The 15,208-nt window shown below is 41.0% G+C and overlaps 1 long non-coding RNA gene across 3 annotated transcripts in view; it reads right to left on the reverse strand.

Annotated features, from left to right (window-relative positions):
- LOC111769107 (uncharacterized) overlaps positions 1 to 15,208 on the reverse strand; it is a 64,634-nt gene that overhangs the window by 34,327 nt on the left and 15,099 nt on the right. For all 3 annotated transcript variants that reach the window (XR_011428860.1, XR_002801877.2, XR_002801879.2), the window contains exon 2: positions 10,208 to 10,289. This is a non-coding gene — a long non-coding RNA (uncharacterized lncRNA). The remainder of the gene's footprint in view (positions 1 to 10,207; positions 10,290 to 15,208) is intronic.

Raw genomic sequence — 15,208 nt, forward strand, 5'->3', positions numbered from 1 at the left:
TAGTTTTTCCCTCTTAACTCAATCCTTCTCACCTACTGAGATCCAAGGCAGCTCAGACCTTGTGGCTGCCTAGATGAAAGAAACAGAGTCCATCGCAGAGGCAGACGGCGCTGGTGAACTCATGTAGCAAATGGGAATGGCACTTTAATTGGTCTCCATTGTTGAACTTGACAATTACTTTTGATTAGGATATGTTTACAGCTAGAAGAGAGTCTAAGTCATCCCACAAAGGAAGATATACATTATTCACGTGTGTCTGAAAAATTAAATATACCCTCAGAATTATTCACAAGCTGATATTCCAGGAAAGCTAGTTGTTCCCTGAATGGTAATCAGCAGTAACAATATAAAGACAGGAAAGGAAACATCCACAGGATAGCTCTATTTCAGTGACTTGGGACTATTCTCACAGGTAAAATTTGTATACATTCTCATTTAGCCGTAGTTTAAGTCACTCATTAACAAATATAAGAAGAAAATTAAAAAGGAAAGAACAGAAGACTTTTGGTTTTCAAGCCAGCTAGAGAGACTGTGACCCCCTTAGGAGCCAAACTTAGGGAGGAAACACTAAGAAATGAGTTCCTTTACTCATTTATTAATTTATTCAAAACACATTTGTGGAACTCTTGTCCACTGCTTCTGGGAGTGAGAATTAGTACAACCACTTTGGAAAACTGCTTGGTGATTTCTACAGAAGGAGAAAATATGCAAAACCTCTGTCCATCAATTTTTCTCCTGGAAACGCAAATATCTGTGCACCAAAACACATGTACAATAATGTTCATAGCAGTACTATTCAGAATAGCCCCAAACTGGAGACTTAAATGCCCAATACAGTCAAGCTAGGAGAATAAACTAACTATAGCTATACACACAAAAATTGTTGGAAGAATCTTCTATAGGGGAGAAAAAATACTTTTCCCTCTACCCATCTAGGATCTTGGCTGAGACCCCCTGTAATAAAAGATGGATGAACAGGAGAAAAATAAACAAAAGCATAATAACATGTATACCTCCCGTATACACAGGAGATACCCAGGAAAAGAGAGTAATTCCTCAAAATGGCCCGAAATGGCCCAAGCCACCATCTTAAACACCATATCCAGCTAAAGACAAAAGATGTTGGACTTAGGGGGAGGTAGTTACGGGAGGCTATCAGGCAAATCACAGTTAACAAGGGTCAGGCTGTCGTGCAGATTTAAGTCCGTGCCTTCTCCACTGAGAAGAGTTTCTAGAGATTGAATCATCCTCCACTTCCTGGTACAGAGAGGAAGACACCCTTACAAATGGATATTTCCCTTATAAACATAAATTTCCCACACAAAATGATAACTTCTATTAGATTTTCAGAACTTTTCCTGTGTCTACTCTTTCTTAAAAATAATCAGCTCAATATAATTCATATGCCAAAGAAGCGTATTTTGGGGTGGCATATTCTATTCTCCTTCACTTCACTTTCAATCGTAATGTTCTACAAAGGAAGCAAACATAAAAGAACACAACTGTATTATTCTATCTATGTAAAGTTCAAAAATAGGCAAAACTGGTGAGTGGAGTTAGAAGTCAGGAGAGTGGTCAGCTTTGGGGGAGTGGTAGCAGTTGGAGGAGGACACAAGGGGCACTTCTGGGGTTCTGGAAATGTCCTATTCTTTGATCTGGGTGCTGGTTACACAGGCGTGCTCACTGTCAGAAAATTAACTGAGCTGTAGCTGTATAATCCATGTAATTTCCTGCACTGTGTAATGCTTAACAAAAAAGCTTACATTAAAAAGATTTTGTTGTGTGCTATGTGTCAGGTAATGAGTAACAGAGAAGAATACTTTACCAAGACAGTTTTTGCCCTCTCGGATCTCACAGGCTTGAGAGCAGATAGTCAAGGAGAGGATTTTGAAAATACTGAATGACTGAGAGAGAGTGTGGGAGCCCCCTGGCAGGGGCCCTGGAGTAAGTGGGCGATAGGAGAGGAGAAAGGAGTCAGAAGCTTCCTGAGGGAGGCGGAGCCCATCTGATGCTGAAATGATGACTAGGAGCCAGCCCGTGAATGCAGAAGGTGGGGTAGCTATACAGAGGGAAGGGAAGCAGGTAAACCCCCAGGGCCCCACCAGACGCAAATACACAAAGCAGCCTACTGGGTCTCAAAATGGGGCAAAAAGTCCTCAGAGGGTCTCTGACTCATCACAGTTAATAGTGGAATGAAGCTCAGAAGTTTCTGCCTGAGAATTGAGACCACATACATCAACAAGACTTGCCTGCTTGTTCTATGACATTCTTTTGCTCAGGAACAGAAGACAGTCACTGGTCACACAATATGGTCTCCCTATAGTCTTGAGCACTTTGTTTCTAGACAATCTACTTTGAGAGGTGCAATGAGGTGAGAGGCACAAACAAGGAGATTTTTGTTTGCAATAGACACTAGAAAGAAGAACTGAAAACTTTCTATTTTCGAAGACGTAAAGGCGTGTTAATCTCTCAAAGGTTTAGTCAGTTTGAAAGATTGACATGATGAGCCTGAAGGGGGGAAAAATAATTTTCCATCTACCCCTCTGAGTTCTCAGCTGAAACCCTCTGTAATAAAAGACAAGTTAACAAGAGGAAGAAAAAAAATGTTTATTAACACATATACCTCATGTATACATGGGAGACTCCCAGGAAAAATGAGTAACTCTCCAAGATGGCCCAAACCACCACCTTTAATACCATCTTCCGTGAAGACAAAAGAAAACGTTGGGTGGTAGAGGGGAGGCCAGTAACGAGAAGTTACCAGGAAAAGCGTGGTAAACAAGGACAGAGTTTGCTATGCACGTTGAGGTGTGTACCTTCTCCATCGAGAAAAGTTTCTTGTGAGAATAATCCTTCTCTTCCTGGAACAGAGAAAGAGACACCCTCAAAAACAGGGATTTTCTTATAAATGTAAATATCCTTTACAAAAGGGTAACTTCTTTACTTTCAGAGCTTCTCCTGTGTCTGCTTTTACTCAAAATCATCCTTTTGCCAAAAAGGCATATTTTGGGGTGGCATATTCTGCTACCCTTCAAGCCTATATGGGATGTGACATCATATTTATACTTTCCTCTCCTTTCTCTGCTGTCAAGGTAACTAGATTAGGCCCAAGATGGAGCCATTCATGCTAAACCCCAAAACTGAGCTAAGTCTCTATGCTCGTCTCTCCCAGAAAAGGATGGCCTAGGTCAACCAATCAGCACTTGCCTGCTCAGCACAAGTTATCTGACCCAACTCCAAGACTTCTCTTTGCTCCATAAAGGGAAAGTAACCCTGCTTCAACCAATCCCAAAATACCCAGTGTAACTTCCTGGTTCCTGATCACTTTGGTCTACAAAAATCTCTCGCTTTGTAGAGCTCTTCAGAGCTTCTTTCTATCTGCTAGTTTAGATGCTGCCCAATTTGTGAATCACTGAATAAAAGCCTATTAGACCAGTAAGTTGTCCAAGAAGATGTTCTCTTAACATGACTAAGAGATTGCCTTTTTTCTTATGACTAACCATGCTGCCATGTCTACACAGAAATATGCACCTAAGGACTTGAGCTTTGTAGGATTTCTTTAAAACCAACCAGCTTAAGTCAGCTTAAAGGAAAAGGCATTCTTCATTATGGGCACCTCAGGCACTTAGAGAAAATTGCTGTTTCTTTTCCATTTAATTTATACTTGAATTAACCAGCCTCTTGTATGGGTAATTGTAGCTTGTTCTCCAGAGCCTCTACCTGTTGGTTCAGTTTCAGAAGACTGTTTGATGAGTGGCTTCTTGTGAAGGACCAGGAACCTCCTGTCTTGGAGGGGAAATTTCCCCTTCTACCCTTCTTGTGTTCTTATGGCTTGACTAACAATAAAATTGACATAAGATCAGATTAACAGGAGAAACATCCAATTTAATATGTAGGTATTGGACATCATCGAGAATTGATGTTCTCTGGGATGGGCAAATAAGGCTGCTTTTACATCTTTTTACACAAAGAAACAATAAATTTGTGAGGAATGACAGGACAAAGAAACTTAGGTTTGAGGTACATAATAAGGGAGGAATTTAAACAGAGTTTAGGCTTGAGGTAGTAAATTAGTAAAAGTAACAGGGTTTGTTTACACAGGCTTCTCAGCCTTGAATTCCCTGACTTTGGGGATAAGGATGTTTCTCTCAGCCTTCAGGCACAGGGAGGGCACCTTTATATGGGAGATTTATTTCCTGCTTTCAAGGAGACAAAGGATGATCAGAGTCTTCTTTTTGCACTGACTGTTTCTTAACTTTAATTCAAAACAATCAATATGCCACTATGGGATATTTTAGGGTGGTCTCCCCAGCCCCATCCCCGCCCCCACCTACTGCACTTGTTAAGAGAGTTTAATCCGAAGTCCAGAAATTAAGGTTTTAACATTCTTATCTCAAAAAAAAAAGAAAATACTTAAAAACAAAATGCTCTTTTAAAACACTCAGGCTTTTAAAATACCAGGCTTCTGTACTCCAACATAATGTTTCCATATTGCATGTTGCAGAGTCATGGCCCTCAATTCCTTCTTTCAGTGACTAACTCAAGAAACTAAGATATTTGACAAGATCCTTTTATTCTTCCTCACATGGGGCTCCCCTAACTGTGAGACCTCGGGCCACCGAGGCAAATTAAGTCCCAGGGATTCATTACTTGGGTATCCCATAGTTCTCCAAAGTAGTTGTGCAGATTTAACTGCAATATATTCCTGTGTTGGAGCCCTATATTAAACGGAACAAACTACATCACCGAGAAAGAGACAGGATTTTCAAAATCCTATCTCTAAAGGAATGGTCATAAGCTGGAATTTTGGGATAAGGCAGAGGGAGGAGGGAGAGATGGAAAAAGCAAATCAGAGTCAGAAGCCAAAATTCAGCCCACTGGTGCTTAGGATGGGGCTCACCATAGGACAGGTGCAACAGAGACAACTCAAAAGAAATCCGGAAGTAAAGAGTTACGGCACTCAAGAAGAAAAGCATATCAGACCACAAACAGGAGAAGCCAGGGTAGACAGTATCCACTGAGCTCAGAGAAATCTGTTGGAAATACTACACCATCATTGTCATCCCTCCAGGCCCAAGCCTTGACCGGTGCTGAAGGGCTTTTCACGTTCATCGTGACACAGTCAAGGGCAGACAGAACAGCAAGCAGTGTCTGGGAGTCCTGACTCCCTGCCCAGGGCTTTGCCTAGGCCAGTGAGGTCTCAGGAGTAATAGGGTCCCACCAGCCCACCGAATATTTAAATTAAAAAACTGGTTAGATGCTAGTTTGAGCAATATTATAGACTGAGTAACCCCCAAATCCTCCATCTGCCAAACACTCAGTGATGCTAGATAAACATAAATAAAGGTTCCTATAAATTTTCATCTGAGAATACTAGAAAGTAAAGGAAATTCCTAGTGGCCAAAAACAAAGAGGAAACTAAAAAGCAGAGCAGTAAGAGCCCGAGTCCATGCTGTAGCAGCTGTGGAGATGGAGCGGTACCTCTTTCCACTGCCTAGGGGCTTGGGTAGGTAGGGGAGGAAAAGTAATTTGCCCTCTACCCTTCTGAGTTCTTAGCTGAGATCCCTGTAATAAAAGACAGATTAACAAGAGAGACAAGCAAAAGTTTATTACATATACCTCCTGTATATATGGGAGACACCCAGGGAAAAACGAGTAACTCCCAAAGGTGGCTTAGAATTCAAGCTTAAATACCATCTTAAAAGGGAAAAGGGAGGAGAGATATAGGTCTCTCGGGGGAGAGTAAACGATTTTTAGAAAAGATGAATGAGCCCTTAGAAGAATAGATGAGAGATTATGATGTTTGTGACAAAGTTTGTCTGGGTGTCGTGTTGACTTCTAGTCTCCCCTCCTGTAAGAAAAGCCAATCTTCCCTGGTTGATTGAACTCCTGAGTGGGGAGCTATGACCATTGAGTTCCTTTTCAAGGATCTGCTTCAGGCAGATAAAGGAGTTCAGAGAAAATCTCTCACTGAATTTGCTGCTTTTCAAGATCCTGCAGATAGTCCAGATAGGGACAGGAAATGAGATCTGGGGTCCGTATAGTAGATGGGAGTGGTTGGAACTGTGTCAACCCCTCATCCACATGAATCCAGGATCCTTGAAAGTCTACCTTGAAAGGGAATCTATAAAATGTCTGGAGTCAAGACTTTGGGTTGCTGCTCAGACATGTGAAGAGCTTGAAAATTGTTACTCCTATCCTGATAAGAAGATAAAGCTGGATAAACTGAAAATCAGTGACTTTTCTTGGACCCACATCATAGACCTGAGTTTGCAAAGTAAACCACCACCTTGAAATAGGGAGAGGGAGGTGCATTCATAGAGTCACAGCTGCGATCTGATTACCTGAAACAGAAGCTGTGGAGCCGTAAGCTGGTAGGGACACTTAAATGGTAACTTTGATGAACTGTTGGAGGCTGAGCGTGAGAAAACGTGAGGGTAAGAAACTCTTGGGAGACACAGTCTTGGGAAGGGTGGGCTGAGTTTCATCCTCTTTACCTCCAGGAACTCTACTAGATTCTAATGGTGAGGATCCAGGAGAGATCCCCTTTTTACTCTGGCCACAGGAGAGAAAGAATAATCGTGAAATACATCCAGAGACATCCTCTCTGGGGGAAAAGACTTTGCCAGAGCCTTAGCCCAGCAAGAGAAAGGGCATTCTCCAAGTCCAGCCCCCTTTGATCTTCCTGTTTCACATAAAGAGGGGAAAATGCAGGTGACAGAGGTCAAGGCTCAAAGGAAATAGATTGGAAATACTGCAGCTAGCAAGAGGATTACGAGATGGGGGAAAACTATACGACTGGAGAAATACTTCTGAAGCTGAAGGACACCAGACACAGGCTCACCACTAGACTGAGATTCAACTGGAAGATTATAGAAAGCTTTCTGTCCCTCATACCTTAGCACTCACCACAAGGCTCCAGTATAACAGCGGATGCTGCTAAAAGAGCTGTAACACATAGACTTTCTCTGAGGAAGAAGAATAAGAGACGCCCAAAGTCAAGAGAGGAGATGAAAACAAGAACACTGGAGGAATCTGGAGCCTCTGGCACCTATAGCTACAAAAAACATTCAACACAACGCAACACCCAGCCAGATTAGCACAAATCCTCATACGGGCCCATCTACCTGAATTTCTATCACCCAATATAACACAGCCAGCTTTCAGCAAAAGAGGATAAGGCATGCCAAAAGGCAGGAAAACCCCAATCTGAAGAGACAAAGTAACCATCAGAACCAGACTGAGACATGACAATGACGTGGGAATTATAAAACAGGACAGTTAAATTAACTGTGATGAATGTCAAAGGCTCTAACAGAAACAGTAGACAACACGCAAGAACGATCTTAAAACTAAGAATCAACAATAATAAAATTTCATACGATAATATTTTTTTAAGTATATTCACATAATTTATCCTCTTTACAAATCGAAAGAGAAAACCATATGATATGTCAGTAGATGCAAATAAAAGCACATCGTAAAATTCAGCATATTTTCATGAGAAAAACTCTTAGCAAAATGAGAAGAAAACTTTCTAAACCTGACAGAGGGTATCTGTGACAGGAACTCACAAAAAACCTATAGCAGACATAATTCTTAAAAGTAAAACATTAGAAGCATTTCCTTTATAGTCAGAAAGAAGCCAAGGGTTTCCATTCTCATGGCTTTTATTAAACATTATACTGGAAGTCCTAAACAAGGCAGGAAGATAAAAGAAAAGTACAAAATTTATAAAGGTCAGAAAAAAAAATACTGTCACTACTTACAAGTAGTATGATTGTCTCAAACAAAATCTAAAAGAATCTACACAAAATTTCTTAAAGCTAATAGGAAAATTTGGCAAGGCTGTTGGACACAAAATCAACGCCTAAAGCTGATTTTATTTTTATGAACCAGCAACAAACAAAACATGATTTAAGGACACCATTTACAGTAGTACAAAAACTCGAGGAAACTAGGAAAAAAATTAACACAAGATGTGCAAGATCTTTACCAAGATGTAAAAAGAAAGACTTAAATAAATGGAGACATGAATGAAATTCATTTTTCCTGAATTCATTCATTTTGAATGAAAGTCATATTGCAAACATCCACTAGTAAGGAGATGGACAAATAACATGTGGTTTATTAAAAAGTTGAATACTCTATAGCAGTTAAAATGATGAACTATTGCTACATGCGTCAACGCGGCTAACCTCAAATAGGCAAAATTGAGTACAAAAAGCAAGTCACAGAACATACAGTATTATACAATTTATATACATTTTTAAAACATGGAAAATGGCATATTACTTATGAATACACATATGTAGCAAGAACATAAACATCAAATGTATAATAGTAGTTACTGTCAGAGTCTGGGATAGGACAGGACTTCTCAAACTTTGCACATTGCAATAATTACTTAGGAATCTCAAAAAATACTAGTGCCTGGCTGCCTCCCCGAGATATTCCAATTTAATTGAAATGAAATGAGACCTTGGCAATGGGAGCGTTAAATCTCTCCAGGTGATTCTAATGGGTAGCCAAGTTTGAGAACTGCTAGGGTAGAAGACAAGTTAAGGGCAGGTAGTTATACAGGTAACTTTAGCTCTGCCTGTGAATTTCTATTTCTTAAAATAAGTACTGGATCCAATGTGCCAAAATGTTAAGATCTGACAAGGCTAGGTGATAGGTATGTGGGTGTTTATGATATTAGTTTTTATATTTTTCTGCTTCCTTGAATATTTCCAAAAGGAGAAGAAAAGAAGGAAGGAAGGAAAGGAGGAAGGAAGGAAGGGAGGAAGGAAGGAAGGGAGGAATATAGGAAGGAAGGAGGGGAGGAATGGAAGGGAGGAAGAGGATTTTATTCCCTCTGATGGAGTCACCCATACAAATGCTATATCTATCTGTTCAGACCAGAAAATTGCTCCAGGTTTCCTTAGTCACCTGGGTGCCTGTTTACCAAATTTGTAGCTACTTAACTAGGGCACGAAAGGGGTAAGAAAAAGGCCCTGACCTTGTCAACTTGATGCTGGTCCTACAGTGATGGCAAACACCCAGCTCAGAGTACATGGTACATAGTAGTAGCTGAATCTTTACAGATGTTCTAACAGATAAGTAGACCAATGCCTGGGTTCCTGTTTTGATAGTAATCATTCAGTGTGAACCTACTGCATGCAAGGTACAATAATAGGTTCAATTTTGGCAAAAAAAATAACACATGTAAGGCAAAATACACTCTTAAAAAATAACTCTTGTTCTTGCCATCTCAAAACTAACATTTATATGTGGGCACTTACAGATTTACTAAAATAGATCATCTTAATTGAATCAAACACACCTCTTCTTGATAACAGATGCACATCAGGAGAATTAAATGGTGAAGTGAGACAGTTTGAGAGTGATAGCAACTATTATTTGCTGGGTGTCAAGGTGGGAATGTTGATTTACGTATGAATATGGGAAGAAAGAATAAAATAAGCTCCACAAACATTAATTCTCCTGGGCAAAACTCTGTTCTCTAACAAAAAAAATGAGACCTGACCTCTACTCATTTCTACTTAAAAAGAGATCAAGACAGTTGGACTAAAAAGTAGTTCTCAACCCTCGCTACAAGTTAAAATCCTCTGGGGAAATTTCTTAAAATGTCAAGGTCCCTGGATCAGAGTACATGGGGGTGGAATGCAGCGGCAGGGTTGAGAACGAGAGCACCTAAGTGAACAGGAAATTTAGAATTATCTAATTTGGTGATTTTCAAAATAATTATTTTTAAATTGTTGGAGCCTTTTTTTCAAACTCCCTTAAAGCAAACATATTAAATATCTAAAATTCAAGCTGTGTTGACTTAATCGAGGTTGGGAGGCAGTGCTGGCGCTGGGCAGAGGGTGTGCAAATTCCAGCCTGCTCACACGTCCCATCCTCCTTTCTGTCCTCCAAGGCCTCCAGCGCTCCTGGCCTCCTTGGAGCCAAGTTTCAAAACTTCTCATGTGAGAGTTTCAAATAATTCATTGGATGGATTCGGAAGTGAAGACCCAGATGATGCTCATTACTGCCTAGGAACAGATTAATAGTCTTTTTACATATTTATAAAGAAAAAACTCACGACAACGAGTGCAGGCCTACGAAAGATTACAAAATATCTTATAAAGAGCTTCACAATGAGGGGTCACCGGTCCACATTGGTTTAAATACAAAGGCAGTGGAACAGACACGATGAACTCACATGATTCCATTTTCACCTCCAGTCTTCTACCAATCAGCTCCTCTTCTAACCAACTTTTTCCAGCAGAGGAGCACTAAGGCCACTGTTGAAAAAAAATTAAAAATGTATGTATAGCTTAAGCTATTAATTACTGTTGCTGTTTAATGATTCATTTATGATAATTAATGTATTAATTCTTTGTACTTGGGCCCTCAAGCGATTCCGTGCAGGGCGTAATTTTAAAAATTCAACGTATATAAATAGCAAGCAGTAACTGTCCGAGCAGTACCATTTAAGTGCTATTTCATGAATTACAATATTTCAATTCCATTAACTTAAAAGGATTAGCTTTCAAGGAATTCTTGTCTTCTGATCCTATTTCATGTTGATTACTCTTGCAATACCAATAACACCAGAGTTTGCACAGCATCTTTCTTTCACAGAACGTTTATTCATAGTGAAAGCAAGGGTGTGAAAAAAAGAGACAGGGAGTACTCCAGTTCAATTAACTTGAACAACTGTGTATGGAGTGCCTACTGCATGCTGGGCACTGAGAAAGGTACAAAGATGTGGGAGTCAAGGTCAGTGGTCCAAAGCAGCTAATGGGCTTTACGATACAACAGCTCCTATTTATTGAGCACCTACGATGTACCAGATTCACATATATTATCTTTGATCTTCATGACCCTGGTGCGGGGTAGGAATTATAATCTCTATCTTTCACATGAGGAAAGATTAAGAAGACTTACCCATAGCCACTGAGCTAGTGTTTGGCAGAGCTAGAATTTGAACCCATGACTTACTGGAAAATTCTGCCTTTCCCCAGTAGAATACATTATCAGGAGACCCCAGGCAAAATTGTGAAGTAGGTAATGCTTGCCTTTGGTCTTTAGGCCACCCCCACTTTATGGGATTCCATTTCTCTGTTGGAGCTCTCCCCCTCCCCCACCTCGTCTCCAGTGTTTTCTTTGCTGTTCTCCGGATTGCAAGCACAGCATAGGAACAGCCCATTTAGACATGCCCTCTGCCTTAAGTCCCTTCTCTTAGACCTGCACTGTCCAATAAAACTTCCAGCAACAGTAGCAATGCTCTATATCTGCACTGTCCAATATACTAACCACTCATCACATGTGGCCACTCAGCACTTGAAATGCGGCTAAGGAACTGAGTTGTTTATTTTATTTAAATTAATTTAAATTTGAGTTTAAGTAGCCACATGTGGCTAGCATCCTTCAGATTGGACATCACAGCTCTAAAACATTCTCAGCTCACTCTGTGTTTAAAATATTGCTTTTCCATGTTTGATTTTTCTCAGAGCCTGTTCAGCTAGGACACAGTACCACTCACTGCACTAATACACTGATGGTGATTAATTTGAATGTGTACCTCTCAGAAAAGATTGTTGCATTTGAACAGAGGCCTTCTGGACATGAAAATGCAAATTTTCAGACTCAATGACAGGCCGCTAGGGGAGATTTTTTTTTATCAAAAGGACCTTTAAATCTCGTTAATTCCATAACATGTGAACAGCCAGATGTTGGTCCCACATAATATTTTTTGTCATATTCACATTTTACGATAATCAAGCAATTTGTATCCCGTACTTGAACATAAAACTCAGATGTTTTTAAACATTTTTTCAAAGCACTTTTTCTAGTGTACATTTTCTTGTTTTCTGCTTTCTATACTGGAACTCACAAGCTAACACCCACTATGGTACCCAGTTTCATGAGAAATCTTGCAGCCAGGAGCCCAGAGGCAGAGCCCCCACCTGTCCCACTCCTGTGGCAGATGTCTAAGAGGGCTATAGAGGCCACAACAGGCTCCCCACCCCAGGGATATTGTACTTTTTTCCCAACTTACAAAACTGAAGGCTTTCAGAGTTACAAAATTGAAGGTTTTCAGAGTACAAAATTAAGGATGAACCCAGGGTATAGCTGAGACACAAAAGCAGACAACAAGCTCTGACCTCATCCAATAGAGAGACTTTGGGGAAAGAGAAAGCTGCATAGGGCTGGGGGAAGGTGGAACAGGAATCCAAGCAAAAGCTGAAATCAAAGGACCAAATAAGACAACTCCAAATCATGCCCCAGGTGGGAGAGGACCGGCTCAAAGGGGCCTGGAAAACAGTGCAAGATCTGGAAGCTGACACTGAGGGTCTCTTGGTCTGAGGTCCCTTCGCTTTCTGGAAGGTTTTCTGTGTGACACCCAGATGGTCACCCGGCCTTGCCTGATCTTAAAGCACCCTGAAAGGAGGATGTGTGAAGATCGCCTTGTCCTAATACGTCTCTCCTTTCATACACATAAGTTTAATGCAGATCCCTAAATGGACCATATGCTGTTGGCCTTTAACTTCAGGAAGCCGACATGGCAGGTGTGAAATAATAAAAAATATATATACTGGTCTCTGCCCCCAGTTCTTGCTAATATTTGGTCTTTGACCCCAGTTCCTGACACAGAGCTCCTAAATCCCGCGGAGCTTTCTGCATGACAGGAGCATCTTTTGCTCTATTGGAGCTCAGGGCAGGCTGCCCCCAAATGTGCCAAAGTGGTATAGTGATTATTTTAAATTAAAGTTACTTGAGAGACAGCCAGTGTAAGAAGGACACTCTGACCCTGTCTGTCCCCCTGAAAGCAGGAAATAAATCTCCCGTGTGAAAGGTACCCTCCCCATGCCAGGAGGTAGAGAGACATCCTTATCACCAGAGAGAGGGAATTTAGAGCTGAGAAGGCTGTGTAAACAAATCTTGTTACTTCTTACTAATTTACCACCCTAAGCCCAAACTTCTTTGCCTTGTCAATTCTTCACAAATTTATTGTTTCTTTGTCTAAAAAGCATAAAACCTGCTTTGGTCATTTCTCTGGGTCTCATATTCTTATGAGGCCAGGCCTCTGTGCATACATAATTAAATTTGATTTTCTATTGTTAATCTGTCTAATGTCAGTTTAACTCTTAGACCATCCAGAAGAACCTAGAAGGATAGAGGAAAGTTTTCCTCCCCAACAGTTGGTGTAGTTGGCAGCCTCTTCACGGGCTGAATCCTGCTTTCTCCCAGAACTGCTACAGATAAAGAGATCCCAGGACCTCTGACAAAAAGCCAGCAGAAGGTAAGATTTCCTATGATATTCAGCCTCCTAGGTCTCTCACCACAGGGGCAGGCGGAAGCAAAAATTGTGAGAGACAATTTTGGCATAGTGACTCCGGCAGAAAAAATTTGGTAATGAGTTTTTATTGATCTTTTTCCCCCTAGAAATGGTCATTTTTTTTCTTTGTCTCTGTCTGTTATTTGTCATAGGAGGAAAATCCACAGGGCAGAACATAAGCATTGGCTCTATAAGCCTACTGTTTAAGCTGGCCCCACAGACTGGTGAGTTCACAGTTCTCATCAGGCAAGCATCCGTTTAGACAACTTTGCTCTGGGTCCCCTATGTAAAAGTCAACAATACAAAAAGACTTGTACACTCCTATGTTCAGTGCAGCACTATTCACATAGCCAAGACATAGAAGCAACCCAAGTGCCCATCAACTGATGAATGGATAAAGAAAATGTGGTGCATATATACAATGGAATACTACTCAGCCATAAAAAAGACAAAATTGTCCCATTCGCAACATGGATGGACCTTGAGGATATTATGTTAAGTGAAATATGCCAGAGAAAGACAAACACCACATGACTTCACTCATATGTGGAAGGTAAACAAACACATGGTTAAAGAGAACAGATTAGTGGTTACCAGAGGGAAGCAGGGTTGGGGGGTGGGTGAAAGGGGTAAATAGGCACATAAGTATGGTGACGGATAAAAATTAGACTATTGGTGGTGAGCACGATGCAGTCTATACAGAAACTGATACATAATAATGTGCATCTGAAATTACACAATGTTATAAACCATTAAGACCTCAGTAAATAATTGGGGGGAAAAAAAACAGATGAGGTTTTTCCTTTTAGCTTGTTCTATGTCCTGAGAGCTCGGCTTTGTGGCCAGTGAGAAGATTCTCTCTGGTCCCTGCCATCCAGAAGGTATACTTACTGGGGTGCATCCGGTGGCCCGTCGAAAAGAGTGGGGTTCCGAGACACAAAGTCACAAGCAGCACTGTCTTTGTCTGGCCGTGCCAGCCCTCAGTTTGTCATGGGAGTCCCAGTCCATGAGGGACCTTTGTCATCTCAACCTTTGTTTATTTGTCAGTGGCAGGAAAGTCCCGTTCCAGTAGCACCTGCCCAGCATCGCAGATTAGTGGGGTTGTAACTGGAGGCGTTTTACGTTCCCATGCGAGACCAGAGACACAGCTTTTCACTGTACCGTCCTTACTGCCTGTGCAGTGCAGGCCTTTGCTTGTTTAGACTATCTCTGGGTGTGAACTTTTTGGATCACGGGGCTGCACCATCTGCACCCACTCCAGCGACGCCTCTTGTGTCTACAGCAAAGATTTATTCTAAGCCTGGAAAGTTACCTCTGATCTTTCCATGAAAAGGCTTATTGGATTAAGTCATTATGGAATAAATATATTAATGGAGATCCTACTCATCAATGGCCAGAGGACAGAGCTTTTGAATCAGAAAAACTATATCTGAAAACTTTTTTAGGGAGCTCTCATCCTAAATAGCTGGTTTACTGGTATTTATGTGGGGATCAAATTTAAAAAAACACAAAAAAGTATAAAAGCTAGCCTTAGGGAATCCTTTAATAAAAGAACAAAAGTCAGACTTAAAACAAAAATTAAAAACCAAATCTGACATAAATTCCTCTTCCCCTCCCTCTTACACACCACTTTATACCAACTCCCTGTTCCTGACCCTCCAGAAGCTCTTTCGGATGTCTGAGCCCCTGGTCTAAACGCCCCCTCTCAAAACCCAGCCCCACCTCCTCAGCCAGTTGTCTTAGATCCTAAAACTTCTCCAACTTCCCCAGAAAAATCTCTTAAACACCCAGCTGCCTGTTGTGACCTCTCTTTCTTTACAAGATTTACAGGGAACACGCTGGCCGGATCTCCAGGCTTGGAGAACACAGGGGACTTGT

Source organism: Equus caballus, chromosome 19, assembly GCF_041296265.1.
Source record: "Equus caballus isolate H_3958 breed thoroughbred chromosome 19, TB-T2T, whole genome shotgun sequence".
NCBI lineage: Eukaryota > Metazoa > Chordata > Mammalia > Perissodactyla > Equidae > Equus > Equus caballus.